Here is a 14,954-nt window from a genome sequence, read left to right on the forward strand (position 1 = left end):
GAAAATGATTATTTTTACACCTGCTAAGTGGCTCCACTGTTATTTTTGAGATATATGTTTTTTTTTCTTTTTGTATCATGGAAACTTGTAGTCATTAAAAAATTTTTCGACAGTGATACCTGTTTTGAACACATTTTACTGACATTGGATTTGACTTCTTGTGGTACCCCTTTGGCAGACATTTTAGACAAATGTCCCCCGGGTTATCATTGTATTTCACAGGTCAGTAAGATATATATTTCTAAAATTGGGCAAGGGAGTTTCCCAACTTATAAATTTTGTCAAGTGAGCAAAATAAAAGCAAATAGCAAAAACTGTTAACAGAAAAATAGAAAAATGTTAATAGAAAAATAGTTTTTATTAAGTGCTTTTCAATAAAAGAGTTGTATAGTCAGGCAAGTTTTGAAAATCTTGAATATTGTAGTTCCCATTTGGAAATTTAAAAGGACCTAGCAAAAACCTCAAAAGACAAACAAACAAACAAAAAGCAACCAGCATCTGCTATCTCCAAAAGATAAAAAAAAAAAAAAAGAGAGAGAGAGAGAGAGAGAGAGAGAGAACATTCTAACACCATGATTTTGGAAAGGATATAACATCAGAATAAATGGGTTATTTCCATTTTATTTTCATAAAATATTAACTGTGTTGCTCCCCTTTTCCTCAGTCTCACATGGAGAAGGGAAAATCCTACTACAAAATTTCTTTGGTCCAGGGAACAGCTATTGTTTCCAATGGAGCGTGAGGAGCTTCCTCCCTGGAGCTGGCTGAGATCCTGGTCTGTACACGACAGGCCCAAGTCAGTACTCTGCCTCCACTAGTTCAGAAGCCACTTCTATGCTACGGTGTTTGAGAGAGGAGGTAGCTTTTGTTTGTTTGCTTGTTTTAACATCCCTCTTTATTTCTTTTACACTTTCTTTTTCTTTTATCACCACTTTTCTTCTCCTTTTGCCCCCTTCATTGACACACAGTTTGTTCCCCTGGTTCCTTTATCCTAACTGGAAAACTCAGAATCAGAATTACATAACACTCCTTCAACTACAGCAAGGCAATTCAGACGCTGATTTCTCCATGGGAGGAAGTCAAAGGACTGGTGGTTGGGCAGGATTGATGGTTGTCCTAAATGCCCATTTTGAATTGGGTACCTTAAACTACTTTCACTGTTGCCTCAGCCTTTGCATTCCCAGCAAGGAAGCACTTTGAGTCAATTATTCTTTGAAACATTACTTTTAGTGCCACTGAGAGTTGGTGACATTTTCCTTGGTTGCCTCTCATGACCTATTTATAATAACTGCTTTAAAAATATGCCTAGTTTGACACTTCAGAGTCTATCAGAAATGTGGGAGCATGAGTAGAAAAGAGTATGGGCACTAACAAAAAAATAAATAAGCCCAAGGTATATTTGTTAGCATACAGGAATAATCTTGAAATCTAGACCTCTAAATAGCAGTCAAGGTGAGAACAATTGAACTGTATCTCCATTTCACCATATGGTTAGTGTCCAAAAGGCCAAGAAGAGGTCAGTCTGAAGGGGCACAAAATGGGGAACAGCACAAGTCCATTCGTGTTTGGATTGGCTGACACAGCTATCTGGGACCAATCCCAGTCCGTAAGGTGAGGATAAGTGCCCCTGAGAGCATGGAAAAAACATTCCTTAAACATTATACTATTGATCCACATGACCTCTTCACCCAGAACATCCACAAGTCTATTTGTTCATCCTGTGTGAGTCCCAGGTGCTGGAAAGTTGTTCCCTGCATTACTCTCTAGATCCATGATTCTTCACACGTCAAGTCTGCAGCGGCCCTCTGGAACATCGTGTATGATCCCTTCATGGAAAAACAGCGTGTTTCATGCGCAAGGTCCAAAAATGGCTGGAGAGGTAATCCTTTCTGAATAGCTTAACTGTTATGAGGAAAAATTTTCTAACTATACCAAATTAGGTAAAATTCCATTCATTGTGTTATACATGATTGTACATGAGAATTCTGTATGTTCAAGGGTCTTTATGTTTGTGTTCACTGTATTACGTTCTGTCCTAATTCAACAAAACAGTTTTGAGCATCTACAATATGGCAGGCACATTGTCCTATAATTTAAGAGGAATTACTGGTGGCTACCTACCCCTTCCTCCTAAAAATTCTGAGAACTGTGCCTGAACTTGGACTTCATGGTCTCTGGCTCCATACATTATGATCATTCTCTAAACCTATATGGAATGAATCTTTCTAAATAAAAACCTTTAAAAAACCTTTCCAGTAAAGAGAATGTTTAAAACTGTCAGATGGTAATTTTGAGGGGGGGGGTAAGTAGAGGTGGGTTAGTTTATTTCAACATTTGAGTTACTTCTTATGGAAACACTGTGGGTTTTAGCATTCATTAATATTGTTATACTGTTGCCTACTTGTACATCTGCATAAAAGAGACTGAGTATACAAGAGAATCATCTATCTATATCTATCTATCTATCTATCTATCTATCTATCTATCATCTATAATCTATCATTTTTTAAAGCTTATAAGCTCTGCTACCAATTATATGGCTTAATAAGATGATAAAATTATAGCACCTGGTGGTACCTTAGAAATGCTCCAGTCCAGTGCTTCTAAATCATTGTTGGGGGACCCAAGGCTCTGAGCCACTGGGATTTGCTGTAGGCTACTGCCCTTCGTGTGTGTGGGGTCCATTGTGCCTACTCACCTTTCTTTTTAAAATTGCAACAGCATGGCATTATAAAGGCATTTGTGGGGATGCCTGGGTGCCTCAGTCGGTTAAGCGTCCAACTCTTGACTTCAGCTCAGGTCTTGATCTCAAGGTCTTGATCTCAGGGTGGTGAGGTCAAGCCTCTCACTGGGCTCTACAGGAGCCTACTTAAAAATAAATAAAAAGACAGAAAGAAAGAAAGAAAGAAAGAAAGAAAGAAAGAAAGAAAGAAAAGAGACATATTTGTGATGAGTGCTTCCAGGTTTTCTACCAGGAGAAGCTTTGGTGAGGAAACAGGATAGACATGGGGGATTGCAGTTACATTTTTTGTTGTTGTTGTTCACCTTAGAAGATACATGAATATACTTGGAAATACAGGGTGTTTTAAATTTTTGTGGTGTTTTAAAGATGAATAGTTACACTGTTTTAGAAGCTGAGCCCTTCCCTTACAGAGAGCTCACAAAGGGCTACTGGTCCATGTTTCTGCTTGGCTCAAAGGCATTCCTGTCCTGCTCTTGCAGCTTTGGTCGTTTCTAATTTTCCCTCTGAATCTAGTCTCTTTTCTCTCAACACTATACCTTTGAGTTAAGAAAAAACTTAAAAGAACTTACCTTGTATGCTGACCACACTGAGAGGGCAGGAGTGTTGCAGTGTCCTCAGCAGGCCGGGGCGCTCATACCTTTGAGAGCCTTGCTCCCTGGAGGCGCTGAGAGGACACATAGCTGGAGAGCTTCCCAGTCACGTGCAATGCTGTGCTCCCAAGTTCACACTGTCACCTTTTGAAAAGCATAGGTAACTTTTCTTTGTGAAAATAAGCATATATAGTACATTCATTTGTTGTTCTTTCTTTATGGTTTATCAGAGATTTTATTTAATCAGAGATTCAGTCATCTATGGATCTTTTAAAAAATCACCCTCCCCCCCCAAAAAATCAGTTTACTTATGGCAAATACAGAGTAACTAACCTCTAGTCACAGGGAATAACTCGGCCTTGAGCCATAATCTAGAGAAAGGAGATTTTCCTTTTCTAGTACTGAATACCTCTGTAACTCTGCATGTCTTTTCTTGTTTACCCAAACACTTCTGCCTGATTTTAAGAAGAGGGGACTAATACTTAAGGGACATTTGTAGCTCCTGTTGTTCTTAGCCAAGCGGAGAGTCACATAGACTAACTTACTTCTGCTTTTATTTTTACACACACACACACACACACACACGGACATAAAACATCAACATTTTGAGATGAGCAGAGAAAAAAGGGCTTAGAGAAGGAGGTGGAAATGGAGAAGAGGAGAAGAATCCATGAAGTCTCAGTATGTCTGAGCATGAAAAAGAGAGTAAAGGAGAGAGGGTAGAGTGGGAGAGATGGTCACGGCAAAAGAGGAGAGATTGCAGAGATAGGAAAAGAGCAGGAGAGAAGAAAAAAACATACAGGGAAAACAAATTAGACAAGCCCTTGATTTGATTTGGAGTCATTGACACAATGGCTGTTTCCTGTGGCTCTCTCCCCTCCCTTGAGAATGCAGGTCAGACACGTGATGGTCTCTCCCTGCACTGTGAGGGAAGCTTCATGCTGTCATGTGCATTTTCTTCATTGCTTTAATGACTGCTCATGGGGATAGGGTTTCTTTTGGAGGCAATGAAAATTTCCTGGAATTAGATAGTGGCACAACTTTGTGAATAAATAAAATCTACTGAGTCGTACACTTAAAAATCAATAAAGAAGAAAATTGAGATTTAAGCCATACTTTTTTTTAAAATTTTTTTACATTTATTTTAGTTTTGAGAGGCAGAGAGAGACAGAGCACAAGTGAGGGAGGGGCAGAGAGAGAGGGAGACACAGAATCCGAAACAGGCTCCAGGCTCTGAGCTGTCATCACAGAGCCTGACGCGGGGCTCGAACTCACAAACCATGAGATCATGACCCGAGCCGAGGTTGGATGCTCAACCGACTGAGCCACCCAGGTGCTCCTACTTCTTTTCTTATATTGTTTTCCTCAGAAATGGGAGACCAGGTAGCCTCCCTTCTCTCCCCAGTTAAAAAAGACTCATGCTTGAAGCATTGATTCTTTGACCTTGACAAACAAACAAACAAACAAACAAACAAAAAAGCATCATTTGTTGTAGGTGTTTGTTGCTCAAGCCTGACTTCTGGGATTTTATTCCATTTGTCCATAGAAGTGGGGGCTACTCTATGCAGCTATATAAATGGTGAGTACAGAGTAGATCTAATGTTTTCAGCTGCATTAACAGACAATTCTGATATGAGAAATCACAATGAGCTTGCAGTTTTCTAAATAAGTGGTCAAAGTCAACCGAGCTTCCATTAGTTGTTTATTTTAATAGAAATGACCTCTGTGTTAATCCTAGAACCCCCAATCGTTGAAGGGAAAGAATGTCTTTTCCTGCGTTACTTTCCGTAAGAACATGGTTCATCCATGTCCTACCTAAAGCAGGAGCCCAGTAATTTCTGATCGAGATGATGACAGCACAGCTGTCCACTTGGTGCCTTCATTTCTCTGTAAATAACATATGTATCACGTGTCTTCCTCCTTTCTTTGGAGGAAAATGGTCAGGACAATTCATAGTACAGTTTAAAACTTATCTTTCTTAGTTGATCAATTTTAAGTGTATAACTCTTTAGATTTCAGTGTATTTTAGTATGTTCACAAAATTTTGCCACTACTGAATTCCAGAAAATTTTCATCACCACCCACCCCCCTCCAAAAGCTCTGTATCCACTAATAGTTATTGCTCATTTCCCACTCCTCCAGCCTCTGGAAACTATTAATCTGCTTTCTGTCTCTATGGATTTGTTTGCTCTGGACATTTCATAACAGTAGAATCATACAAAGTATATAGCTTTTTTATCTCTGGCTTCTTTCACTTAGCATAATGTTTTCAAGATTCATTAATGTATTAGCATATATTAATATTTATTCCTTTTAAAGGCAAATCAAATCCACAATGAGATATCACCTCATACCTGTTTAAATGGCTAAAATCAAAACCACAAGAAATAACAAGTGTTGGCGAGGATGCAGAGAAAATGAAACCTTTGTGCACTGTTGTTGGGAATGCAAACTGGTGCAGCCACTGGGGGAAACAGTATGGAGGTTCCTCAAAAAATTTAAAAATAGAATTACCATATAATCCAGTAATTACACTACTGAATATTTGCCCAAAGAATATGAAAATCCTAATTCAAAAGGATATATTTACTCCTATGTTTATTACAGCATTATTTACAATAACCAAAATTATGGAAGCATCCCAAGTGTCCATTAATAGATGAATGGAAAGAGAAAAAGCGGTATATGGATACAATTGAATATTACTCAGCCATAAAAAAAAGAATGAAATCTGGCCATTTGCAACAACATGGATGGACCTAGAAGGTATAATGCTAAGTGAAATAAGTCAGATAAAGACAAATATCATGTGATTTCACCCGTGTGTGGAATTTAAGAAACAAAACAAACAAAGAAAAAAAGAGGCAAACCAAAAAACAGACTCTTACCTCTAGAGAGCAAACTGATAATTACCATAAGGGATGGTAGGGATGGATGAAAGAGGTGGTAAGAGAGAGGGAGACACAGAATCTGAAGCAGGTTCCAGGCTGTCAGCACAGAGCCTGACACAGGGCTTGAACCCACAAACTGTAAGATCATGACCTGAGCCAAAGTCAGACACTTAACCGACTGAACCACGCAGGTGCCCCTATGTTGCAGGATTTTAATTTTTACCAGAAATGTATGAGAGTTCCGTTTCCTCTGCATCCTTTTCAACACTTGATATTGTCTACCTTTTTAATTATATAGTCATCCTAGTGGGAGTGATGTGATATCTCATTGTGGTTTTAATTAGCATTTCCCTATACATAAATGGTGTTGAACATCTTTTCATGTGCTTATTGGTCATTTGTGTACTCTTTCTGCCAAATGTCTTTTCAGATCTTTGCCCGTTTTTAAACTGCGTTGTTTCTAAACTTTGTATATTGTGTCTTTTTAAAATAAACTTTTAAAGGACAGTTTTAGATTTACAGAAAAATTGTGAAGATTGTACAGGGAGTCCTGTATACCCTCTACCTAGTTTTCCTTTTATTAACATCTTATGATACATTTGTTACAATCAGGCAACCAATACTGATGCATTATTATTGACTAAATCTGTATTTTATTCAGATTTCCTTAGCTTTTACCTAATGTCCTTTTTCTATTCCAGGATCCCATCCAGGACGCCACACTGCATTTAGTTGTCATGTCTCAGACTCCTCTTGTCTGTGGCAGTTTCTGAGATGTTCCTTGGTTTTGATGACCTCAACACTTTGGAGAAATACTGGTCAAGTGTTTCAGGGGATGTTCTTTTATTGGGATTTTCTGATGTTTTTTCTCATGATTGGACTGGGATAATGTGTTTTGCAGAGTAAGTTCACAGAGGTGAAGTGCTATTTTCATCATATTCTATGACATGGCTTATCATTGTTGATGCTAATTAATGTTGAGACCTGCCTGAGATAGTGTTTGTACAGCTTCTTTCCTCTCCGTTTCCATACTGTACTCTTTGCAAGGAAATCACTATGCACAACCCACATCTAAGGAGTAGGGAGATATGCATCACCTCTTGAGGGAAGAATATCTACATAAATTATTTGGTATTCCTCTGTGCATGAGATTTGTCTCTTCTTATCATCTATCTAGCTATCTAGCTATCATCTATTTATAGTTATATGAACTCATAGATATTTACTTTATATTTTGGTTTATAATGCAATACTACTTTATCTCTCGTATTGCTCAACTGTTCCAACTTAAGCCATTGAGAGCCTTTTCAGTTGGTTCCTGGGTCCCTTTGACATATCCCCATCATTGTGTGTGTGTGTGTGTGTGTGAGCACTTCCTTACTTTCTGGCACTATAATATGCTCCAGGGCCATTTTGTGTACGGTATTTCTTGCAGTTTTAGAAGCAACCATTTCTCCAAGGAGTCCTGTTCGTTTTATTGATGCCACCGAAGAATGGTATTAAAAACCAAGATTTGGGTTCAAGAATGTTTTTCTTTAAGTTTATTTATTTATTTTTGAGAAGGGGGTGCTGGAGGGGCAGAGAGAGAGGGAGAAAATCTCAAACAGGCTGCATTGTCAGCACAGAGCCAGACATGGAGCTTGAATTCACGAACCGTGAGATCATGACCTGAGCCAAAATCAAGAATCAGACACTTAACTGACTGAGCCACCCAGGTGGCCCTCAAGGATTATTTTTATTTTGTTGCTGAATTATAAGACTTCTTTATGCATTCATTATGCAATTCCTTAATTATATATATATGATTTATAAATATATATCTTTTTCCACTCCTTGTGTTTTATTGTTCTTTATTTTTCTTTATTTATTTTTAATGTTTATTTGTTTAAGAGAGAGAGAGACAGAGTGCACGTGGGGGAGGGGCAGAGAGGGAAACACAGAATCCGAAGCAGGTTCCAGGCTCTGAGCTGTTAACACAGAGCCAGATGTGGGTCTTGAAGTCACGGACCATGAGATCATGACATCAACCAAAGTCGAAAGCTTAACAACTGGGTCACCCTGGCTCCCCTCTTTTTATTTTCTTGATTGTATCCTTTGAAACATACAAGTTTTGATTTTTTTCTAATGTTTATTTATTTTTGAGAGAGAGGGAGAGACAGAGCACAAGTGGGGGAGGGGCAGAGAGAGAGGGAGACACAGAATCTGAAGCAGGCTCCAGGCTCTGAGCTGTTAGCCCAGGGCCCAAGGTGGGGGTGGGGCTCAAACTCACAAACTGTGAGATCATGACCTGAGCCTAAGTCAGACACTTAACCGACTGAGCCCTTAGGCGCCCCTACAAGTTTCAATTTTTGATAAAGTCTATTATTCTTTTGTCACTTGTGCTTTTTGGTGTTGTATCTAAGAAATGGCTGCCTAATCCAAGGTGATGAAGATTTATGCCTAGGTTTTCTTCTAAGAGTTTTACAGCTTTAGCTTTTACATTTAAGTCTTTAATGTTGTGTTAATTTTGTGTTAATTTTTTATTTTGTATTTTGTGAAATAATGGCCCAACTTTATTCTTTTGCATCTGAACATCCAGTTGTCCCAGCATTATTTGTTGAAAAGACTATTCTTTCCCCACTGAATTGTCTTGACATCCTTATGGAAACATAAGGGTTTATTTGTGGATTCTTAGTTCTATTCCATTGATCTATATGTCTTTCCTTAAGCCAGTACCTCACTGTCTGGATTACTGTTGTTTTGTTGTGGCTTGAGTCTTGCAGTAATATAATTAGCACAATGCACTTAGTTGTCCTATTGGTGAGTGGTGAGAGGCTGTTCAGTCGACTTCACTCAGAGCTGTCCTGATTCTTACTGTGCTCTCTAAACTGGACTGGAATCTTTCTTCACTTGCTGCAGTCAGAAGGTAGGAGGTATACACAGGAACCGTGAAATTCTTTTATGGCATAATGACATGGTGTGACATTGGCTAGATCTGTAAACTGAGTAGCTTGAAATAGATACAGACAAAGCCACAAGCAGGATAAAGGGAGGGTGCTTTGGTATAAGAAATAAAATTCATGCTTAGTTTGCTGTTTTTTGAGAAGCGCTTAGAGCTAGCCGCGCTCCCCAGATGCATAGCTCAAGCGGCTGCAGGAAAGGCCACTCTGCTTTGCAAATCACTTCTGCTTGGCTCTCTGCTCCCAGGACTTGGCTCTGTGAGGTCTTCTGTAAGTGTAAAGTGGAGGCAAAGTGTTTCTTAGTGTCCATAGAAACAAATCTATTTTATAGGGATGCTTCATAGAGACTTGTTAGACGCAATGCTTATACCACAGTTCTGTATCTGAAAACAAATGATCTTTTTGGTGTTGAGTCATTATCTCCTTCTCTAAATTTCCATTGACATTGGTCAATTATGAGTTGTATATTTAGGGTATCTGGGTGGCTCAGTCGGTTAAGCGTCTAACTTCAACTCAGGTCATGATCGGTTCGTGAGTTTGAACCCCACGTTGGGCTCTGTGCTGACAGCTCAGAGCCCTGGAGCCTCTTTGAATTCTGTACCTCCCTCTCTCTCAGCCCCTCCCCCTACTTGTGCTCTGTCTCTCTCTGTCAAAAATAAACTTAAAAAAAAAAAAAAAAGAATTATACAGTTAAATGGTAATTTTGAATGAGTTTCCAGAGGCTGAATTGTGGACTAATATGAGTGAGAAAATCCTGGGGACCACAGTTTGGGGGGGAAGCCCCCACATTTTGGTGGTCTTTATCTCCAGGAACCCTACTATGCTTTTACTTTGAAAGTCTGAATATTAATTCACCAATTTAATTCACCAATTAAAGACAGAGATGGTCAATGTGGCTTAAAAAAAATAAGACCTAACTATAAGAAACCTATTTTATGTGTAAACACTCAGATAGATTATAAGTAAAGGACAAAGAAAGACATAACATGCTAACATTAATCAAAGAAAGCTGGAGTATCTCTATTAATTTCAGGCAAAGCCAACTTATGAGCAAGGAAGGTTATCAGGAATAAAATGGGGCCTTATATACATGATATTATACACATGATAAAGGGTTTAATTCTCCAAGAAGACAGTACAACCCTAAACATAGATACACCTAACAATGAGCATCAAAACACAGGAGTCAAAAACTGATAGAACTGAAAAGAGCAATAGACAAATCCACGATTAGAGCTGGACACTTCAATGCCCCTCTGCTAGTAACTCATATATCAAGCAGGCAGTGAATCAGTAAGGATACAGATAACCTAAGCAGGGCTACCAATCAACCAGATCTAATTGACATGTACAGAATACTCCATCCACACCAACAGAATGCGCATTCTTCTCAAACTTACAGGGATCGTTCACCAATATGAACCATATTTTTGGTCATAAAACACACCTTCATAAATTTAGAATCATAGAAATCATACAAAGAATATGCCCAGATAACAATTAAATTAAACTAGAAATCAATAACATAAAGATAGCTGGATAATCCCCCAAATATTTGGATATCAAAAAACACTCATATAATTAATCCATGAGTTAAAGAAGAAGTCTCAAAGAAATTCAAAAATATTTTGAATTCTGCTTGAAAGAAACCACAAAGGAAAAGATTGAAAAAGTTGACCACACAAACAATAGAAACAATAAAAGCTTTGGTTGTCAAAAATTGTAACAGAGAAAATGGAAAAAAAAAAACAAAAACAGCCAGCTGAGAAAAGTATCTACAGCAAATATAAATAGAATATACAGTTTTTTAAAAATCACTCAGACCTCAATAGATAAATGGCATGAGCCACCAGTTCACAAAAGAGTCTAATAAGCATAACAAAACATTTAACTTTACTAGAAATAAAAGCAATACAATTTTTCTTATTAAATTATCAAATATTTAAAAGATGATACTATTCTAGTAAGCTATACCTTTGAGATTAGAGCACTATACTGAATGTATGCTGAATGTATCCATCAAAATTCTATGCAATGTTGATAGGCATTTTATTATAAAGACACTTTTATACCATGCTAGTGATAATTTAAATGATTGCAACCTTTCTAGAAGATATGGCTAGTTGTCAAGAGCATTAATAATGTTCATATACTTTAAAAAATATTTACTTATTTTTAGGGAGAGAGAGAATGCGTGCATGAATGAGAAGGGGAGGGGCAGAGAGAGAGGGAGAGAGAATCCCAAGCAGGATCCCCACTGTCAGCTCCCCACTGTCAGCCCCAACCCAATTTGGGGCTCAAACCCATGAAATGTGAGATCATGACCTAAGCCAAAACCAAGAGTCGGTCACTCAACTGACAGAGCCACCCAGGCGCCCCCATCTGTTTTGTTTCTTTAAATGGATTTCAGCATACATTCAGTAAAGTGCCTAATCTCAAATGTATAGCTTACTAGAATAGTATCATTTTAAAAATATTTGATAATTTAATAGGAAAAATTGTATTTCTTTTATTTCTAGTAAAGTTAAATGTTTTATTATGCTCTTTCGTGAACTGGTGGTTCATGCCATTTACCTATTGAGGTCTGAGTGATTTTTAAATATCTGTGTGTTTTATTTATATTTGCTATACTTATTTTTTGTTTCTTAAATTCCACATGTGAGTGACATCATATGATATTTGTCTTTCTCTGACTTATTTCACTTAGCATAATACACTCTAGTTCTATGCACATTGTGGCAAATGGCAAGATTTCATTCTTTCTGATTGCCAAGTGATATTCCATAGTATATATATACCACATCTTCTTTATCCTTCATCAGTCAAGGACATGTGGGCTCTTTCCATAATTTGGCTATTGTTGATAGTGCTGATATAAGCATTGTGGTACATGTGCCCCTTCAAATCAGTATTTTTGTATCCTTTAATGTTCATATACTTTAATCCAGGATTTCCACTTCCAAAATGGGAAAAAATTGACACACAATAACATGCTTTATATAAATGAAAATTTGGAGCACAAACATCCATAATAGATTAATGCTTACACAATTATGGTAAATCCAGTGAGATTTTAAGAAGCTATCAAATATTGGTATAACAAGTTTTTTAGTGATAGTACATGTTTTTAAGAATGAACAGGGGTGCCTGGGTGGCTCAGTCAGTTAAGCAGTTAAGCGTCTGACTTCAGCTCAGGTCATGATCTCATGGTTTGTGAGTTAGAGCCTCAAATTGAGCTCTGTGCTGACAGCATGGAACCTGGAGCCCACTTCGGATTCTGTGTCTCCCTCTCTCTCTGCCCCTCTTCCACTCATGGTCTGTCTCTCTCTCTCTTTCTCTCTCAAAAGTAAATAAACATTTTTTAAAAAAGAATGAACAATATACAAAGTTATAAATATAGTGTAAACACAATTTTATATTAAAATGCATAGAAAAAGAAAATAAGGAATTATGGCAAAGTAATTACTGCTATAGTATTGCCTCTAGATATCAGAGTTATAGGTCATTTTTTCAAGTCATTGTTTTTGGCTTCTTTAAAATTTTTTGGCACATTGCATATTTTCTAAGTGAATATTCAGTACTTCAATAATCAATAATAAAATGAGTAAATAAAAAATAAACTCCAAGTTTCTGGAATCCTCTCTTTCCTCTTCTTTTTTTTTTTTAATGTTTATTTATTTTTGAGAAAGAAAGAGAAAGAGGGACAGAGGATCCAAAGCAGGCTCTGCACTGATAACAGAGAGCCCGATGTGGGACTTGAACTCATAAACTGTGAGATCACGACCTAAGCCAAAGTCAGGTGCTTAACCAACTGAGCCACCCAGACACACTTAAAATGCTGTTTCCTGTTACTCCTCTTGCTGGGCTTTAAAGCATCTTCCAAGGTGAAGGTCAAAGGCCACCTCCTCTGTGAAACCCTTCTAGACCTTCAGACAGTCATATATCCCTTTGTGTTTGTTAACTCTTTCCATGTAGTTCTCTCACTCATTGCTCTCACTAGACTGAGGAGCAAGGGCCATGTTTTGTCATCTTGTCTTCCTGGTACTCAGAATGGCATCTAGTACAAAACATCTAGTACAAAACAGATATTTAATTAATCATCATTATGATTATCAAATGGCTCAGTTCACTATTTTCCTGATTGTTTTGCTGGAGATTCATATCCTTTCCCAGCTGATATTCCTGAGAAACCAGAGAACTAGAAAGCCATGAGGGCAAAGACATCTATCAGCCCCATGAAAGACTGGCTTTCATTTTTCTGCTCATGGCTTCATGATTAGAAGTTGGATCCAAGATATGAGTGTCATTTCTGTCCCTGGAAGAAGAAACAGCATCATGTTCTGACACAGAATGAGTAGCTTGTGGTTATTTCTGCCACAGCTGAACTCTGATCTTTCTTTTCTATTGTGAATGGACTAGACTGTTTGAAGTAAAATCAGCTGAAAACCTTTAGGCAAAGATGTCTTCACATCTTAGTTCTCTTCGTTAGCTCCCTTAAGACCTGGTCCTGAGAGTAGCCTTTCTTGATTCAGGTCTGTAAAAGAAGATGGGCCTACATTTTCTTCCTCCATGAATGCCTAGGAAAAAACCTTTCCTACACACCTTTATGCTAATGAGGTAATTACAAAATGCATTAGTCACTGTGGCAAAAAGAGCCCAAACTTTGATGATGCTCAAGGCTGTTTTTTCTCCTAAAAATGAAAACGAGGTTAAAAAAGAAAACAACCACCATGAGATAAAAATATATACATCACTGCATATACTTTTCATTCCTAGTACAGTTGTGACTCATGGTCCCAAGCAGCATCTGAAGCGCATAGCACCTCCAAAGCATTAGGCGTTGGATAAACTGACTGGTGTATATGTGCCTCATCCATCTACTGGTCTCCATTAAGATGAGAGAATATCTCCCTCTTATCATTTTCCTAAGGAACAAACTTAAGTATGTGCTAACAGGAGATGAAGTAAAGATCTGCATACAGTGTTTTATTGAGATTGATGGCAAGTCCAAACTGATATAACCTATCCTGCTGGTTTTATGGATGTCATCAGCATTGACAAGACTGGGGAGAGTTTCCATAAGATCTGTTACACCAAGGGTCACTTTGCTGTTTGTTGGATTACACCTCAGGAGGCCAAGTGTAAGTTTTGCAAAGTGAGAAAGATCTTTGTGGGGACAAAAGGAATCCCTCATCCAGTAACCCATGATGCTCTCACCATCCTTTAAACTGATCCACTCATCAAGGAGAATGACACCATTCAGATTGATTTGGAGACTGAAGAAATTACAGATTTCATCAAGTTTGACACGGGTAATCTGTATATGGTGACCAGAGGTGCTGACCTGGGAAGAATTGGTGTGATCACCAACAGAGAGAGACTACATCTGTTGATGTAGTTCATGTGAAAGATGCCAATGGCAACAGCTTTGCCACCTGGCTCTCCAACATTTTTGTTATTGGTAAAGGGGAAAAAAACATGGATTTCTCTTCCCCATGGAAAGGGTATCTGCCTCACCATTGCTGAAAAGAGAGACAAGAGACTGGTGGCTACACAGAGCAGTGGGTTAAACAGTCTCTAGGTGACATAATTGGAAGTCTTTATACTTAATTATAGATAATACAGCATGAAAAAAAAAAGTATATGTATCACTGAATGACATGAGACCAAAGTGAATGACCTTGAATCCAAAGTGATGCGGTCTTATTCTACACATATGTCCAGAACAATAACAGTGGTTCTTTTTTCCCTGGGTGATAGTTAATGTGTCAACTTGGCTAGGCATTGGGAC

General features: G+C 38.0%; 1 pseudogene; it reads left to right on the forward strand.

Moving 5' to 3' along the window:
• The first annotated feature begins 1,537 nt into the window (after positions 1 to 1,537).
• Positions 1,538 to 14,694, forward strand: LOC122469139 (annotated as a pseudogene).
• Positions 14,695 to 14,954: the final 260 nt, after the last annotated feature.

This window comes from Prionailurus bengalensis, chromosome B1 (assembly GCF_016509475.1).
Source record: "Prionailurus bengalensis isolate Pbe53 chromosome B1, Fcat_Pben_1.1_paternal_pri, whole genome shotgun sequence".
Taxonomy (NCBI): Eukaryota; Metazoa; Chordata; class Mammalia; order Carnivora; family Felidae; genus Prionailurus; species Prionailurus bengalensis.